Raw genomic sequence first — 17,537 nt, forward strand, 5'->3', positions numbered from 1 at the left:
GACCAAAACAACTGCTGTTTTAGCGTTTATAACATTTTGTCAGAAAAGTGTACCTGTACTACACAGTAATTTTAAACACATATATCATATATTACAGCATATAGTGGCCAGGTATGATGTTATTTACTCAAATCCAGAGACTAACCTGAAATTATTCGGGTGAGGCAAAAACTTGTTGGCAGTCTGGATTGTCTTTCACTCATATAGACCATGCTCATTTTACACAGATTCCTGCAAATAAGTATAATTAAAAGCATTAGCACAATGTCAGTACCAGCATCTGATGTACCATACATAACAGAACAGCAACAATTGTTTTCAACACAATAACAAAGGAAAAATAATTCTTGTGTGTTAAATTTCACATTGCAGTCACGGCATGATGGCATACGCTTTCACACAGATGCTGTCCCACCACTTTTCAGGCTTTTGACTACCTCCGAAGTGGCAGATTAACTTTCCCACCATTCCATGAGGGAAATTTCCAGGAGAAAGCCAGCTTTTGAGGGCTGTGTGAAAGGGGCTGGAGTAACACACAAAACAGTGGAGCGAGCACCGAAGCAACCGCAAAGCCAATCTATGGAAAATCACCGTCTCCTCACAAAAATGAAATGGATGGAAAAAGGTGAAGCAAAGGATATGCTGCGGTGGAAAAACACGAATAAAGTGATGAATTGAAATTGCATGAATGAAAAATAAAAGTTGAGAGGCTCTCTTTTAATTCCACAATTTACAACTCAGTTAGGTCCATTTCCTGAGTTCTAAAAAATCCATAGAGAAAAATTGGAGCCAAATCATTTCATCACCTCCTCTGTCCTAATTGCAGCCATATGCAATTTTAAAGGCTCCTCTTCCTTTCTAATGGCTCCCTGGAGGAATGGCGGGTTAATTGCTGCAGCTGGCGATGAGCTTTCTCTTCTTCTGCTTCCATTGCTCTTCCTCTTCCTCCTCTTCTTCTTCTCCTGTGGGAGTCGCTGTGCTATTGACAAGCTGATATGTTGCCCGCTCTAGACTAACTTGAAAGAGATGTTGACGGTTAACTGCGACTAATTTGTTTTTAATACCTTGTGTCGACAAAAGTATTGGGATTTTATAAAAAAAAACTCTGCGATGTAACAATTAGGAGAATAACGAGATGGTCCCGCTCTATGTTTCTATGCTGGATAAATCCTATGATAAATAAATTTTAAATGTATAATTAATCCATGTGATCAGTATCGGCTGATTTCAGGCCAGGATGATGAGTATAGGAATCGGCAGCATAAAACCCTAATCGGATCATCCCAAATTTGTATATGTTGGCACGTCTGCATTGAAAACATTGAACATTGAAAGTACCGACTGCCTCTCACGACCTCAGGGGGACATGCCCCACTATTTGAGAACCACAAAATAGGGTGGAAATTTGGCAAAACATTCACCTTCTCTTTTGTGCCTATTGTATTTTTCTGAGAAATACACCAAGTTATGGCAAAATGTTGTTAAAACCCAATGTTTGATTCCGTGAGTCAGATTAACTTGCAATTTCTCCCACAAAAATCACATTTTTGTAAATTTTTTGCCATATTGGTTAAAATCATGGCTGCCAAAATATCTTTGCAGTGGCATGGGAGAGGCGTAGCAGCTAACTGCCCATAAGAAATTATCAATTTGTCTACTAGTTATACAACTATAGCAAATTATGGTATACAGTATGTATGCATGTCTTCCAACAAACTATGACAATAACCCATAAGGGGGAACCACAGATGTAACTTACAGTTATGTGAAACAGGAGTTAGGGGATGGATTGAGGGTTATGAAGGTCAGTGAAAGTCACACATAACAAGTTGGCAAATGCAGAGTTTCAAACAAGTCCTCCACTAGCCACAACAAATGGATAAAGCAGCAGGGGAGGGAGATATAATACGTGGACAGACGGGGGTGGGTGACGGAGATCATGAAGTACAGCAGGAAGGAGAGCGAGACCAAGGGCTGAACCTGTCTCGGCTGTGAGGGGCACCTGGTTCACGGTGGGACCTCCTCCCCCCCAGCCAGCCATAATCAAATTTACCACAGAGGCAGACTGTGACCACACCCTCTCTAACAGGAGTCCCACTGAGTGTTACATCCAACTAATCCCCACCGTGAGCCAGACCCACAGTATGGGACATGAGCAAAGGTGCTCTACTTCCTTACATACATACACTGTCCATTGTATCAGGTATGACACATGTTCTACTGCAGATTAGTACAAATTACCCAATCATAAGCAAACAAACGGAGTTGAAACTCTCCATGAAAAGTAGGGTTGCAGGGGGTATGCCAGAGCCTATCCAAGCCTGGACTGGTCTCCAGACGATTGCAGGGCACATATAGACAAACATCATCCACACTCGCATTCATACCTAGTTTTTGTAATGTGGGAGGAAACCGGAGTATCCGGAGAAAACCCACAAATGCATGGGGAGAACATGCAAACTCCACACTCTATGGTCAACATGATATATTATCAGTTTTTATCGGTCAGGCCTTTTGTGTGCAGCAGTTCAATAAAATGACAACATTATTTCATGTAATAAATTGCTTTTCCTTTTTTTTTTTGCAGATGTACTGTATGCTTTTATTTCCGTGCATAAAAATTACAGTGAAAAATTACAAATCTGTTCAATGGTGCCATAAAATAAAATTGAACCTTTATGAATTATCGAGGTAATATTCGAAATGATAATTTAACATGTTAACTTTCATGCAAGTATAAAAATAAGTGAAGTACTGTACATATTATTATCACATACTACAGTATCAATTGGCCCTGTACCCTAGAAACCGCCCATGAATGATACGGGAAAAGGCCGAAATGATACTGTGTCAAAGCCCAGGGCAGTGATACTGATAATATATAGAGTTTAACCATGTCCAGTATCAGCCCCCGTAGCTGTCCACTCAGAGCGCGCTGCTCTGGTATCGTGCCCGTGAAACAACCAATCAGAGAACAGCACACGAGTGCTTAGTGCCTAGTGCTTCTCCAGTCACCAAAAAACCCAAACTTGATTAATGGAACTTTAATTGTCAGACATTGATAAGATAATACTGTTGATAAAATATTATTGTTGAAATAGTATGTGATAATAAGATCATCACATGGTTTGTCTGGTATCAGGCCCAGTATCTTCCCCCAAGTGTCAGTATCAGCCCGAGACCGAAGCACATGATAACCTATAAAAATATAACAGACAATATTGGCATACAAATTCAATATCAAATTCAATATATTTTGTTTTTTTTTTGGTTTTTAAATAAATTGCTTTTCCTTAACAAAATGCATGTAAATGATAACAGAAATGCCACTGAATAAAAAACCCGACTACTACATGATCGGGTAATAGATCACAGCATATCATAGCAATCCCAGAAAAGCATTTTGCCTTTTATCATGTTAATATGTACAAAATAGCCTGAGATGTTTGTGCATGAAAGATGTCCTAGCTGGGACATGGTGTGTGATCACCATGGGAACCAGGAAGATGCTATCATTGATAAAAGCCACTATCTTTTCTTCAGCCATCAAATGACAATTAAAACACTGGAATGATGACTTGGTTTGGTGTCTTCTTGAATAATCACATTTGTTTCCCATACTTACTTCAAATAGTATTTTACTTTGAAGATATGACTCCACCTTTTCCCTGTTTCTCATCACAGTCTCTCCTCCCATTTTATGTTGGAAGAGAGCAAGAGTGAGAGAGAGACAGCGAGAGGGAGGGGTGTCACTTTCAGTGAAACAACTTAATTCTGATGTCAATGAATTAATTAGATGTGTTAATGAGCTAGCGACAGCTCACTCAAATTAAATTAATACGGTAATGGCCTTAGACAGCGAGAATTAGCTCTCTCATTTCAGTAAACGCTTTCTGGAGCGTATGCAGAGCACATACACACGCACAGCTCAAACAACATCCATCCCCGCGAGCGCATCACCATCCCCGTGTAATTAACTGTCTAATTAGACAAGCACTGGATCTTTCCTTCAAGTACTCTTAAGTTTGTGTTCCTCTGACCCCTGTCCCTTTTTAAGATGGCAGAAGCTTGCTCGCCACCGTGCGCTTCCGTCGACTCGCCACCCTTGACGTCACACTTAAAGTCTCATTACGCTCAACTTGAAGGCTGTTTAGTCTGTCATTAGCTCTAATGGAGGATCTTCCGTGGCATACACGCTCCATCGGACTAGATGACAGGCCATAAGATGGCTAAACTGACCTCAGAAGAATAAAATGGTGGAAGAAGTTGTGTGTCAGAAGGGGCTGTTAGATGGTTTTGTCAACTGCTCAAAGAGGAAAGAGGCCAAAAGGTCAGAGGAGACTGGGAAAACACATGAACAGATCTAAATTTGAAGACATTTTGAACTGCAGTGGATCTCTTTTCATCAATTTTAATGCCATCAGAGAATAAAACGTTCTTCCACTTTTCAAAATCCCATGTTTGGTGCTATGTTAAATTGAATTTTTGCAGCAATTTTATCTTTCAAACGTTTTGTCTTAAACGTTTGATCAGCTGATGAACAGCTTATTTTGACTTTCATGGTAGTTTGCAATGTATTACTTACTCTAATTTTTGGCCTCAGTGCCATTGTTTCTTTTTGTACTTTGAAGCTCTACTTAAAGCTGCTTAACATCCAACAGTGCAAAATATACATTTTTGCACTTTTACAACAGGTCTTAAAATTTGGAGTGTATCAGAGTATATCATAAAATTAACTCCCTAGATACCGTATATCGTGCAAATATTCCCTGTGGTGGCTGTGAAAAGGAATGCATAAAACTAATTTGACAGTTATGAAGTAGCCCACCATGATATTTTATATTTCTCAGCGCAGAGCAGATATGGCATCTATAAGCTCAAGTTTAAAGAGGAAGTGTTGCAATGACAAATTCTGAGTCTTTTGGTATAGGAGTACCAAATGTTTTGTTTTTTTTATGAAAATGCAGTACCAGCATCTATAAGGCAAGGCCTTAGCGAGGAAAATCTTCGCACGTACGTACAATTGCATAATATTATCCACTCATGCATGTTCTTTAGTGCTTATGAGTTGCCGGGGGCTTTAATGACATTATTAAATGTATATATGATTTTCAATATAAATTCATGATTGTTATTACTCATCCATATTAGTCATCCATATATGTCGCCCGTCCATTGTTGTGTATGTGTTATGTGATATGTAGCAGTAATACGATGCGGGAGAAAGTAACGCAGAGTGATTGTGACGGCTGATTTTTTTGAGTGGTCATTACATGTTTTTGCAGTACTACCGGTGTTTAAAACCTGGGAAACAGCTATTAGCAAATCCGTTCCCTGTATGCACACTCTGTAATGCTACACAGACCCTGCAGCATAAGAGTTCCAGTGTGATGTAAACAAAGAATAAGAGTGTAAAGGTGACTATAGGGGTGTTATTTATTTTCGACAAGGCTTTAATAATGTTAAAAACTAAAGTCAGGTGTTCTATACTGTAACTATAACATTGAATTCTATATCGCTGAAATTCATTTAACGCAGTCAGGTATGAAACCAAGTAATTATAGCTATAAAGAAGAGATATTCCTGATTTTTTCAATCCCTGACACTTTGACTTTCACTGAAGCTTTAAAGTGTCACTCCGGCTCACACTGAATCGGTTGGCGCTCCTTTGCGGCCGTCAGAAGAATTCTGCAAGATTGAAATCTTATCGGATTATCGTCATATCAATACAAGAAATAGATAATAGTTAGTATAGTGACAATTGGGATGATATCGATCAACATTGTATCCTAAAGGAACAAACAACAATAATAAACATGAACAAAGTTTTTGTGCTTACTCATTGTATGAAGTCAAAGGACAAAAAAAAAACCCCTACAAAAAGGTACGACACAGCGACTGTGCAGGCAAATACAACTATTGTGTACAAGAACTTTGTGTATACAAGGGTCGTTATCGCTTGAATATCTGCTCTTGCGAGCGCAGTTTCTGCAGACGGAGCAGACGCCCGCCACAGTGCCTCGAAGACTGAAGACTGAATCGGGAACCAGTCATCATAGCAGGAAAAAACAGGTAATGTTGAGGTTTGGCTTTTTTTGTTGTTGTTTATATTTATATGGAAAACAGTTATTAGGGGACGGCACAGTGTTGAAGCTACTATTTATTAGAAAAAGCTGAACTGACTTCCAGCAGGGTTCAATGTAGCGAGAAGAATCCATCACATTTGGGTTCTTAATGAAAAAGGGCTATTTTACAAGTAGCTCTCACCACTTTATCCTTTCTGGAGATCTGCACTGTACTCTGTGATCTTGTTTCCCTACGTAGTGCGCTATAGTGACAGCGTGCAGTCCCTCCGTCTACGATTACTGAACACATTTGTATGTGAGTGTAAGCATGAGCATGGGCTCTGCAGGGATGGCGCTTCTCACACAAACACCATCTGTCAACAACAGGCTCACCTGCTAGCAAACATTTAGCTCAGGATCCATCTCACCTGCTTTCACACATACATGCACACGCACACACACACACACACACACAAACATTGAATTCAGCAATGTCAAAGCAGAGGATAATGTAATTTCCCACTTAATCGACTTGACAATCTCGCCTGCTTTGCAGCCTTGCATCTCTCTGAAGGATTCTTCTTCCATGCAAGGAAAGATGACCTAAAAACACACACACACACACATACACACACAGAAAGAAAGCATTTGACATCTTGTGGAAAGATGTAAATTAGCAGGGGGGAAATAACTGAGGAAAGGCAAAGGAGGTGAGAAAGAGGCAGATGAAGACTATTACCTGAGGTGTGTGACTAAATTAACTTGTCATCATCACTAATTAACCCCTTGTTCCTTTCCTCCCTCCAGGTGACATCTGCAACGTGCATGATGATTGTACGCGTCTCGTAGGTTAGCAAGCAAGCTAAATTCAGTTGCTTTGTGTTTACGCGACAACAATCAACACAATGTCTTCCATGGTCCTCCTAAAGATGAGGATGTAGCGGCACGAAAGCAGCCATTTAACAAAGTGGATCCTCACTCAGTGTTCCACCTCATGCTAATTGGCACTGAACGCTAATGAGCAATGTACTAGTCGTCAAGTACTGAATGAAGTGTGCCAATGATGATGATGATGATGAGGTTGTAAGTGCATTGCGAGAGAAGATGTTGACTACATAATAACACACCGACCACATGCAACATTAGATATAGCCGCAGTAAATATTAGGATGAGAGAGTCCACCACGATTTGTATCCGTATCTGTTCACCCATTTAAATTATCTGTATACATAGCTGTACTCAGAGTGGGCGGGGTATATCCAGAAGTGGGCGTGGGTTAACCGTAAATGTGTGGGGTTTAGATCTGTACATTATTTTAAACCTGAACGTGACATTTATTGTTATTATTATTTATTATTATTAGCCCGGTATATGTGTACTGTGTATGTGTGTAAGTGATCTGTAAGATTATTAGTTACTATTACTTTTTCAAAAATGTATTAAATACTATATTATGCAGCTTTTTGGCTGAATGATGAATGCCTATTATTAGCCCATGCATATTTAAGTTAATGTTGTTGTTTTAATGTTAAGCTAATAAACTAAGAGTGTATACAATAAGGCATTCAAAAGATGCATTCAAAGATATTGACATAGTATTCTACATTAGCGAGACACACTCACCAGACTCGGATGCAGGAACAACAGGCTTTGATTAAAAATCCCTAATAAAAAACGCTGTTTTTATTACTATGTCATAATGAAACTCAACTCAACTAAACTACCGATGCCCCTTACTGTCCGCTACATATTTAACATATTCATAGCAACATAATATTGAGTAATATGAGTGTAAAGGTGACTGTAGGGGGGTTGATTCATGCTTTATCAATGTTGAAAATTTTATTTAGAAGGTTATAAAGGTTTTCTATGATGTGACTATGAAAATATTCAATTTATTTATAATTAATATCTGTGGAAATGTACTTACCACAATCAGGTCTAGAACCAGTTTTATTGTATTGACAACAAGTTGTTGTTATTTAACATTTGCCGATATGCATACTGTACAGAGGTTGCCTTTTGTGTTAAAAGTCAGTTGTAAGGGCATGTCGTTATTGTTTTTTTTCCAAATTTGTGCAAAACAAGTAACCCGTGTATTAAATTAACGCAAACTGCGAGTTAAAGTCAGGATGGAACACCTGGAGTAGAACCAAGAAACTTTTATTTCCACTAACTGTGGTTTGCGTTTTCATCACAAAGCAAGGTGATGATGATTTTATTATTATTATTTATTTAATGGTTGCTACAATATTCAGTTAGACATTTTGGTTGCGCATGAGCATGAGATAAACTCTTCATTTTGGCTAAATGGTGTGCAGCTGACGACAGCATGTAACAAACTAAATAGTGAACATTTATAGTTTATAAAATGCATTCATCTATTTTTGTACCTACAAGGAACATAGATGCGCGACAAATTATTGCTTGTGTTGTTTACCAAGCTGTTACGCTACTGGGGTTAATCATTGTTGTGCATTTCTATTCAGTTTTGCTTGTGTCAAAAAAGTACACAAATGTGTACACTTTAAGTTCTGAATCTATAAATAAAGATGTGGGAATCCACACATTTCATTAGACAAGCTCGTCTCTTTTGAAATCCTTTTGTTCAACACAAGATTTTCATGTTTCATCTGCTGGAATGCATAATTTAGCATGAAGGCACAAACATCATCAGCGATGCTAGACTGTAATTCTGTGTGAGCCGCTTGTAAATGCAACGTATAGAATATTTGCATCTTTGGCTATTGTTTAAGTGGGTCGAGAAGTTTTGGTGAAGTTAAAAGCGTCCAAATGTCAGCGGATGGAGCGGGACGGAACACGGCATCACGAAGTAAAGGATTAGTGTTTTGGAATGGAGGATTAGCGTAGAAAACCAGTGAAAGGCAGCTAAGTACAGCGTCATCAAACTGATTTAGCGCCTCGCTCCCATTTAGAAGGATTAGCACACAATGTTATTGTAATTAGGATTGTTCTAGCACTGGGAAGCTGCTTCGTGCTAATGCGGACGCTTTGCAGGTGATGACAATGCTCCTGCATTACGCTGTTTATTGTCAGCATGCGTATGCTAACCTCTTTAGCAGCTAAACGGGAAGGTTGGACGGAAAAAGAGACAAAGACAAAAACAACAGTGCTAGTGTGGATGTGCCACATGGGAGAAGAAGGACGATAATTAAAGAAGAAGAAAACTATCACAGGAGGGATTGGGAGCGGAAGGGATAAGAAGCAGGCAAAGCTACCTTTGTTGTGTCTCAGCCACCATGAATATGTATTATAGCAGGTTATTCAATGGCCGCCGTCGTTCCTGCTGACATCAAAGACAGACAAAACAGTAAAAGTGCAACAAATACAACAATTACATTTGAAGAAAAGCTGAAGCAGCACGTTTTTTTTTATGGCATTCCAGGATTCTTCTCGCTTTTATACATTTAATAAAAGCTTTGTTTAAAATGAGAAACATTTCTAATTAACCTCCATTTGAATAAACTGAATATCCTTCACTGAGTCAAACTTCATAAGCGGAATAACTAACTTTAAACCTTTAATACAACACAAGCGACCACATTTGCACCTTAAATCCGAAAGGACTACTACTGTGTGATTATTTTGGATTGATGTGGATGCTAACAAGTTAGCATGTCTCAACATAGATCAAGGGTCTCAAACACGCGGCCCGCGGGCCAAATGTGGCCCACAGGACACTAGTTTGAGGCCCCCGCCTTGATATGAAAGTTTAATGTTAGTGCGGCCCGCGCAAGTTTGATATGGATGCTGTATGGTATCATGTACCCAGAAAAAAATATTACATTTGATTAATTCATGTTAAAGGTTAAATAACTGTTAATAGTTATCCTCCCTATCCGTGTGGAAGTGGTAAGTTTGTGGCTATTTAAGTTTAAAGGAAATAACTTGAAGGCTACCGTTTTGGTCGCTAGCTCTCTAGTTTGCGAGTTAGCATGTGTCTCAAGACCCTGCAGTTGCGCAATATGTTGTAAATAAAAAAAAGTATAAATGTGACTATAGTCGTGTTTTGTCATGTCTACAGGGCTCTAATAATGCTTTGTTCATTTTAATCTGAAAAAAATAATTTGTCTACCCACCAACTATATGTGGTTTCTTAAGTTTTTATTATTTGTCGTTGTATTATTATTATTATATTTAATTATTACTGATTGGTTGGTTTTCTTTATTCTTGATTTGTTTATTTATTTTTCATCTTATTTTGTGCAGAAAAATAAAAATTAAGATATTTGAGAACAGTGGAATGTTTTATCAGAGCTTTTATTGTAGAAAATCGGAACCAAAGCACTGAAAAAGTTTGTATATTTTTCTGTTTTTAATAAATGCGTTTTGTTTTTTTTTGGAAAACCTGATGCGGCCCAGCCTTGCCCAGACCCTAGTTCCAGTGGCCCCCAGGTAAATTGAGTTTGAAACCCCTGACATTGATAAAATACTCACATAGATGTGCCATTCTCTCATGTGGAAATCCTTCAAATATGTATTTTGGAAAACGCTATTACTAAGACAGTCCATTACAATGTGAAAAAAAAGTTTAGGAAACAACCAACAACTGTAAAATGTGAAATGACGCCACCTGGAAGAATGTTCCACTGAGGGCTTGAAAATGAGGCTAGCTAGCTAGCTTTCAGCGGCCTGGAAAGAATGCGTAAAATATGATTAAAAATGGGAATACAAGAATATATTCATTGTATAGGAACACAAATTGATATGTTACAATCATTATTTTTATTATGTCTGACGCAATGACTAAGGTTGCTAAACAAAGACGAACATTGGAGATGTTAGCATAAATGCTAACACAACAGCATGAAAACAACCTCTAGTTCCGCAAGATGGCCGTTCACCAGCTACACCAGGCAACAACAACAGCAAACCTATTGTGACTGACACTCTACACAGACAAAACACCCAAACATACAACAGCATCTGCTGGGCTAATTAGCTAGCCTCAAACAAGCAAATGAACACATCTCAATAATAAGTTTAAAGCAGGCTTGACCTCCTCTCCTTGATGCTTTGCTAATTAGTCAAATCCCAGGCAGTAGCGAGCGCTCTGATTGGCTTGCTCTCTTCAATTAGTGTTAATTAAAGAGCATCATCATTACCATCATCAGGTTCTCGTTAGTAATTAAACACCCGAGTGTGATTACTTAACTCAGCGGGGCTCCCTAGGAATCATCTGGCCTCTGGTTCCCGTTTTTATGAGTGCATGTGTGTGTGTGTGTGTGTGTGTGTTTGAAGCGTCAAAGACGGGAACAGATTCTCAGCAGTCACGCCGCATATCAATGCTGCAATGAACGCTGCATATGCAAAGACGTGCGCGGTGTTAGCGTGTTCGATTACAGTGGCAGGCTGGGGGGGGGTGGTGTTGACTGGCTGATGAGGCGTCTGGAGTCAAGTTAATTGCCTATCAAGAGAGCTCTGCTTATTGTGTGCATATATTTGTCAGAAGCAATGCATGCTTAAATTAGCCGTCACTGGACTGTTTTACTGCACTTTCTACATCAAAATACGAAAGGGAAAATGTCAGGCTAAGACATAAAAACAATGGAAAGCGAACAGGGGTCTCCTGTGTTAAAGAGGAAGCAAATGTTATCCAGAAGGAGACTGAGGGCAACAACAAAATGGAGCAGCAAAAAAATGTAAATACTACAGTGTTCCCTTGCCAGTGCATTTTAGTATGAATGTGCATTGCTTTCTGCGCCCTGATTGGCTAAGGGAGTATAGACCACCAAAGTCGTACATTTATGAGGGTAAAGTTGTACATTCAGAGAAAAAAAAGTCGTAAATTTACAAGAAAAAAGCCGTAATATTACCTTTGAACACACCAAAGGTCACAAAAGGCCCACACTCAACAGGGGGGCTCAGAAGCACCCAAATGTGGCATAAAATGCCACAGTTTGAATTTTGCGATTTTTGACAAAAAACGTAAGGGGGGGGGTGTGTATCGTTTTTTTTCAGTTTTTTACAACTTGCTTCTAATGCACTTTTCTGGTCAAAAACACAGTGGAAACCTCACACACACTCAACAGGGGCCCCAGAAGCACCCAAAAATGGCATAAAATGCCAGAGTTTGAATTTTGTGATTTTTGACAAAAAACGTAAGGGGGGGGGTATATCGTTTTTTTTCAACTTGCTTCTAATGCACTTTTCTGGTCAGAAACACAGTGGAAACCTCACACACACTCAACAGGGGCCCCAGAAGCACCCAAAAATGGCATAAAATGCCAGAGTTTGTATTTTGTGATTTTTGACAAAAAACGTAAGTGGGGGGGGTTGTATCGTTGTGTGTACATACTACTTCTGGCCCGAAATTTTAGACAAAAAAAAAAATTTGGATGTAGGTGTATGAAAAAAGGACTGTACTTAGTACCGATGGTAAATGAATGCAATTACAACAATTTAATCATCTTTGGCTTGTATTAGCGCACATTAGGTTTTAGTGACCCCCGCCTTGCACCCAGTGACACCTGGCATGGGTCCAAACACCCAGGCCGGCACCTCACAACCAGCATAGCTAATGTAAATCAATAGGATGGATTGCAATCATCCGCATACAAGACTATTTAAATACAGTATTTAAATACTGTACATGTATTCTAATGATGACAAAACAGGAATGTAGCATAAATAAAACTTCACATGACTTTGCAGTCCTGTCCTCATTATATAAAAATCTCCTCTGCCCTCCTCCCCCATCATCACCACCTGCACCGCTCCTCGACAACCTGCCCTATCCACCATGGAGCCCAGACCTGACTCACAAACACACACATACACACACACACAGTTGCCGTCAGTTTCCTTCTAATGACATCCTCTGAGTATAATTAGTCTGGCCAATTAACAGCAGTAACGATGCTTGCATTCATTATGTCAAATTACACTGTGCTGACAAAGTGTCAACTCAGCTATGCTCACCTGCTGAGTGGACCACTGAGAGTGTGTGTGTGTGTGTGTGTGTGTGTGTGTGTGTGTGCTACTTTTACTCAATCCACTTCCGAGAGGTGAAGAACGCTTTCATTTCACCACTCACACACATACACATATGTGCATGCATTCAATTAGCGTGCATCCTGCAGAGATGTTTTACTGGAGCGTGTTGTCGTGGTGATGATGATGCTCGGGTCAGGATTGGTTGAGTTGGATCAGTACTTTCCGTGACTTTTAATCATCACGATTATTGATTTGCATCACAGGTGGGAGCCCTGCGTTATTAAATATTATATATTAGCATGAGTCAGATGGGACACCCTCATTTGCATTGCAACGAAAATGAGCGGGGCGGGGCCCTGAGAATGTGGATTCATCTTAATTTCCATCTCCGTCCTGTGGAGGTAAAAGTACACAATCAGGAATTGTCAGGTTTATTGAAATAATAATAAATAAATAATAAAATAATGTTTAATAATGTTAGCACGCAGGCCGCAGTTAGGAGACCGGAGTTCAATTCCACCCTCGGCCATCTCTGTGTGGAGTTTGCACGTTCTCCCCGTGCATGAGTGGGTTTTCTCCGGGTACTCCGGTTTCCTCCCACATTCCAAAATTGGTGACTCCAAATTGTCCATAGGTATGAATGTGAGTGTGAATGGTTGTTTGTCTATATGTGCCCTGTGATTGGCTGGCGACCAGTCCAGGGTGTACCCCGCCTCTGAACACAGCTAGGCTAGGCTCCAGCAGCCCCCGCAACCCTTGTGAGGGTGAGCGGTAGAAAATGAATGAATGAATGTTTTAAATGCTTGTTTGTTTCTTTTGGTATTTTCCTTATAGAGTCACCACAGTAAATGTTTTTTATGATCCACATACTGATTTTTGGCTTTTATATTCAGAATGCCCTTCCTGACGAATACCAATGGTGCTTACTAAAGGAGATTCGAAAGTTTTAAATATATTTGGTGGATTTTGACACTTCAAAAGGATAGTATGTTCAGTACTGTAACGCCACAGTTTTGTTTTTTTGCATACTTTGAATGGGAAAAAATAGCACCATCTGGTGGCCAAGAGTGACATTTTATGACTTTTTTGTGACTTTTTTTTACAATGACTAATTTTATTACAATTTAATACTAATTTCTTATATTGTGGAGTGTTCTTATTGTGACAAATAGAACAATAACCCCTGAAGAGTGTTATTTAAAAAATAATAAAGCAGCTGACTGTGAAATAGTTCAGTCCTATGTGCTGAAACAGTATCATTGACTTAGTTGGCCATTACAGACAAAGCAATTTGAGCAAATTCACAGTAACAATATTGTCTTGTGGCAGGAAGGCTGGAGGTGGGGGTCACTGCAACGACTTAACCATGTAATTTCCTAATTCTGATCTTGCAACACAATCTGTCCTTATCAGTGTCTGATTCCCACATTTCGAAGGCAAAAGTAGACAGAGAGGCTGTAGACCATCTCTCGCGCACACACACACACACACACACACACAGACAGGGGGGTGAAATTACATAAAGCAAAGGGGTACAGATAGAAGGAGTGATAGAACAAACAGGCCTATCAAACGACCACAGAGCCAGATAACAAGATAAGGCCTAATCAATCAATTCTCGCACACAGAGAGATATTACTAAGTGGCTCCTGAGTCGCGCCGCAAATTAAATCTGCACACTCCTCCAAGTGAGAGCGTGCTGTGGAAGTGGGAGTGGGCCGAGCGGAGGGGAAGGCGAGTGGGGGCGATAATAGGCGCTAATTTCATCAGCACGGCCCATGATGAAGCTTTTACACGCTGCTTTGAGAGGCCAAACTAAAAGGCTGCAGCCTTGCTCGCGTTCAATATGAGTGCTGTGTCAGGAGTGCATTTGCCACACCATAGACGACAATATGATTACAGCCTCTAATGTGCCTCTTTCTCTCTCTCTCTCTCTCTCTCTCTCTGTGTGTGTGTGTGTGGCTCCTCTTCCTCCCTTTATGGATGTTGGACAAAAATTGAAAATAAAATAACAAATGATTATATTTCAGGCTCAAGATCTTGGTTTAGCTTCGGGGTCACAGGTCAGCAAGGAGAACCCATCTGCTGATTAGACAGGTAAGCAGCTGTTTTTACTTTATACCAAGGGAAGAATATCATTTGAAAGAAAAACTATGTACAAAATCGGTGCTACAACGTGCACAGATTAAATTTTGGAGGGAAATGTACAAAAACTGAAGCACCAGATTTTGGAGGAATGGCATTAAAAACTCCAGAATTATATTTTGTGAGACGTTTGACCAAAACAACAATATATTATTAACAACTCTATATTGTCAGAAACTGTACTAAAAAGTAAAGGAAAGAGTGCTAAAATGTAGACTAAAATACGCCCAAAAGAAATAAATAAAATATATTATATATATATATATATATATATATATAAGTCAGATATTGTACTGATATTGTACTGAAAGCTGAAACACCACATTGTGTAGGAAATTGCAGTAACAGCTGATTACATGCTGGAGCCTATCCCAGCTGTCTTTGGGCGAAAGGCGGTGTACACCTTGGACTGGTCGCCAGCCAATCACAGGGCACATATAGACAAACAACCATTCACACTCACATTCATACCTATGGACAATTTGGAGTCACTAATTAACCGAGCATGTTTTTGGAATGTGGGAGGAAACCAGAGTACCCGGAGAAAACCCATGCATGCACGGGGAGAACATGCAAACTCCACACAGAGATGCCCGAGCGGGAATCGAACCCGAATGTGAGACCTGCACGCAAACCACTTTCCACCACGCAGCCCTTTCTTGTTGTTTTTTTTATAACTTAAATATTATATAAAGGAAAATGCCTTTTTATAACCATATTTAAGTGTTTTGTCTGTTTAGATTCATTTTGAATTAAATATGCAGAGCAGGTGAAAAGTGGACAATCTAGCACTCACACACACACACACACACACACACACACAATGAAGATGTTTCCTAGTGTGCATGGTGACAGACAGCAGCAAGCAAGCAACACATGGCTCCCAGCAGACAACACCGAGCCCTCACATCATTAACACCTCCCGCTGCGCTCCACCGGGGCCTCAAGCGACTGGGGACAAAAAGGGAAGACGAAGACCGAGGACATAAACACTGAAGATGCTATAAATACATATGTGCTCTATACCTATTTTCCCAAGTGCTCCCAACTCATCTGCTAATTAGTCAAACGCAATTAAGCACGCTTTAAGGTAAACAAACGGTGCAGCATATAGACTATAATGTACGTCAATGGTCAGGAGAAGACAGCAAAGATGACACAAGAAAGAAGAAGAGGTAATCATAAGTCCCAGTGGACATATTGAAGTAGAGTGGATTCTAGCTACAGCATCACTCATTTGTATGCTAATTTACACTATTAGCACACGGCACAAGCAGGGAGGGGAGGTGTGGTCGGAAAAAAAAATAAATACCCACTGATTGCTTTTTGATGTTGTGTCAGATTGTGGTGTCAGTCGCCATGTGTTACTCCTCTTGAGGTGTATTCACTAGACTCCTGTTTAAGTCAATTTTGTTTATTTTTTTTGTTTGAAATCCTACTAAAACTGCATTATGTTCCAAGTTCAATCTTAGTACAATTGCATTGTTTCATATGACGCAGCCAATAGGTGCTCAAAGAGGTTCTGGCAAAACTCTGTGGGGACTGAGTGGTTTTTTTAGTTTTGGTTTTATTTTGAAAAATGAATGATACAGTGACTACTGTGGCTGAGGAAGATGAGGTATTCATAAAACTCCACAATGGCAAAGCTTCTAGGGTGGACAACTTTCGCCCTGGATTCCTCAATGCTGTTGATGTCCATCCTTCCATTCTTCTTCTATACCGATTATCCTCATTTGGGTCGCAGGGGTATGCTGAAGCTTAGCCCCGAAAAACCCACGGCCACACGGGGAGAACATGCAGACTTGCAACGATTTGAACCCAGATCGTCATGTGGCCAACATGCTAAGGCCATAGATATCTTGGTTTACCTATCCCTTCAACAATGCGTAGAAGTTGGGAACAGTACCTTTGGATTGTCAGACCGGGATGGTGGTCCTCCTTTCCAAGAATGGTGACCGGAGGATATGTGGGATCATATTCAGTATTTCAGTACGGTAAAGTATTTTCCAGAGTACTGGAGAGAAGGGTATGGCGGTTAGTGGAACCTCAGCTACAGGAGATGTATGGTGGTTTTCGTGGTTTTTGGTCACTGGATCAGCTCTACACTGGTAGCAAAGGTAGAGGGGCAGCATGAGGGGGCATGACTGAAAATAAGTGCGAACTACTGGATTATACCAAGGCTGCCCTTTGTCCTCAGTTCTGTTCATTATTTTTATGGATGGAATTCTTACACATAGCCTAGAATGACCTTTAGTGTTTACGGGGGTGGATCACAGCTGAGTGAGGCCAAGGTTCTCAGACAGAAATGGGGAGATTACATCCTTTGGGTTTGGAGTGAGGTCTTGCCCCTGGTGGAGGAGTCGAAGTAT

The sequence above is a fragment of the Doryrhamphus excisus genome, linkage group LG9, assembly GCF_037039965.1.
Source record: "Doryrhamphus excisus strain RoL-2023G ecotype Guam linkage group LG9, RoL_Dexc_Guam_v1.1, whole genome shotgun sequence".
NCBI classification, from domain to species: domain Eukaryota; kingdom Metazoa; phylum Chordata; class Actinopteri; order Syngnathiformes; family Syngnathidae; genus Doryrhamphus; species Doryrhamphus excisus.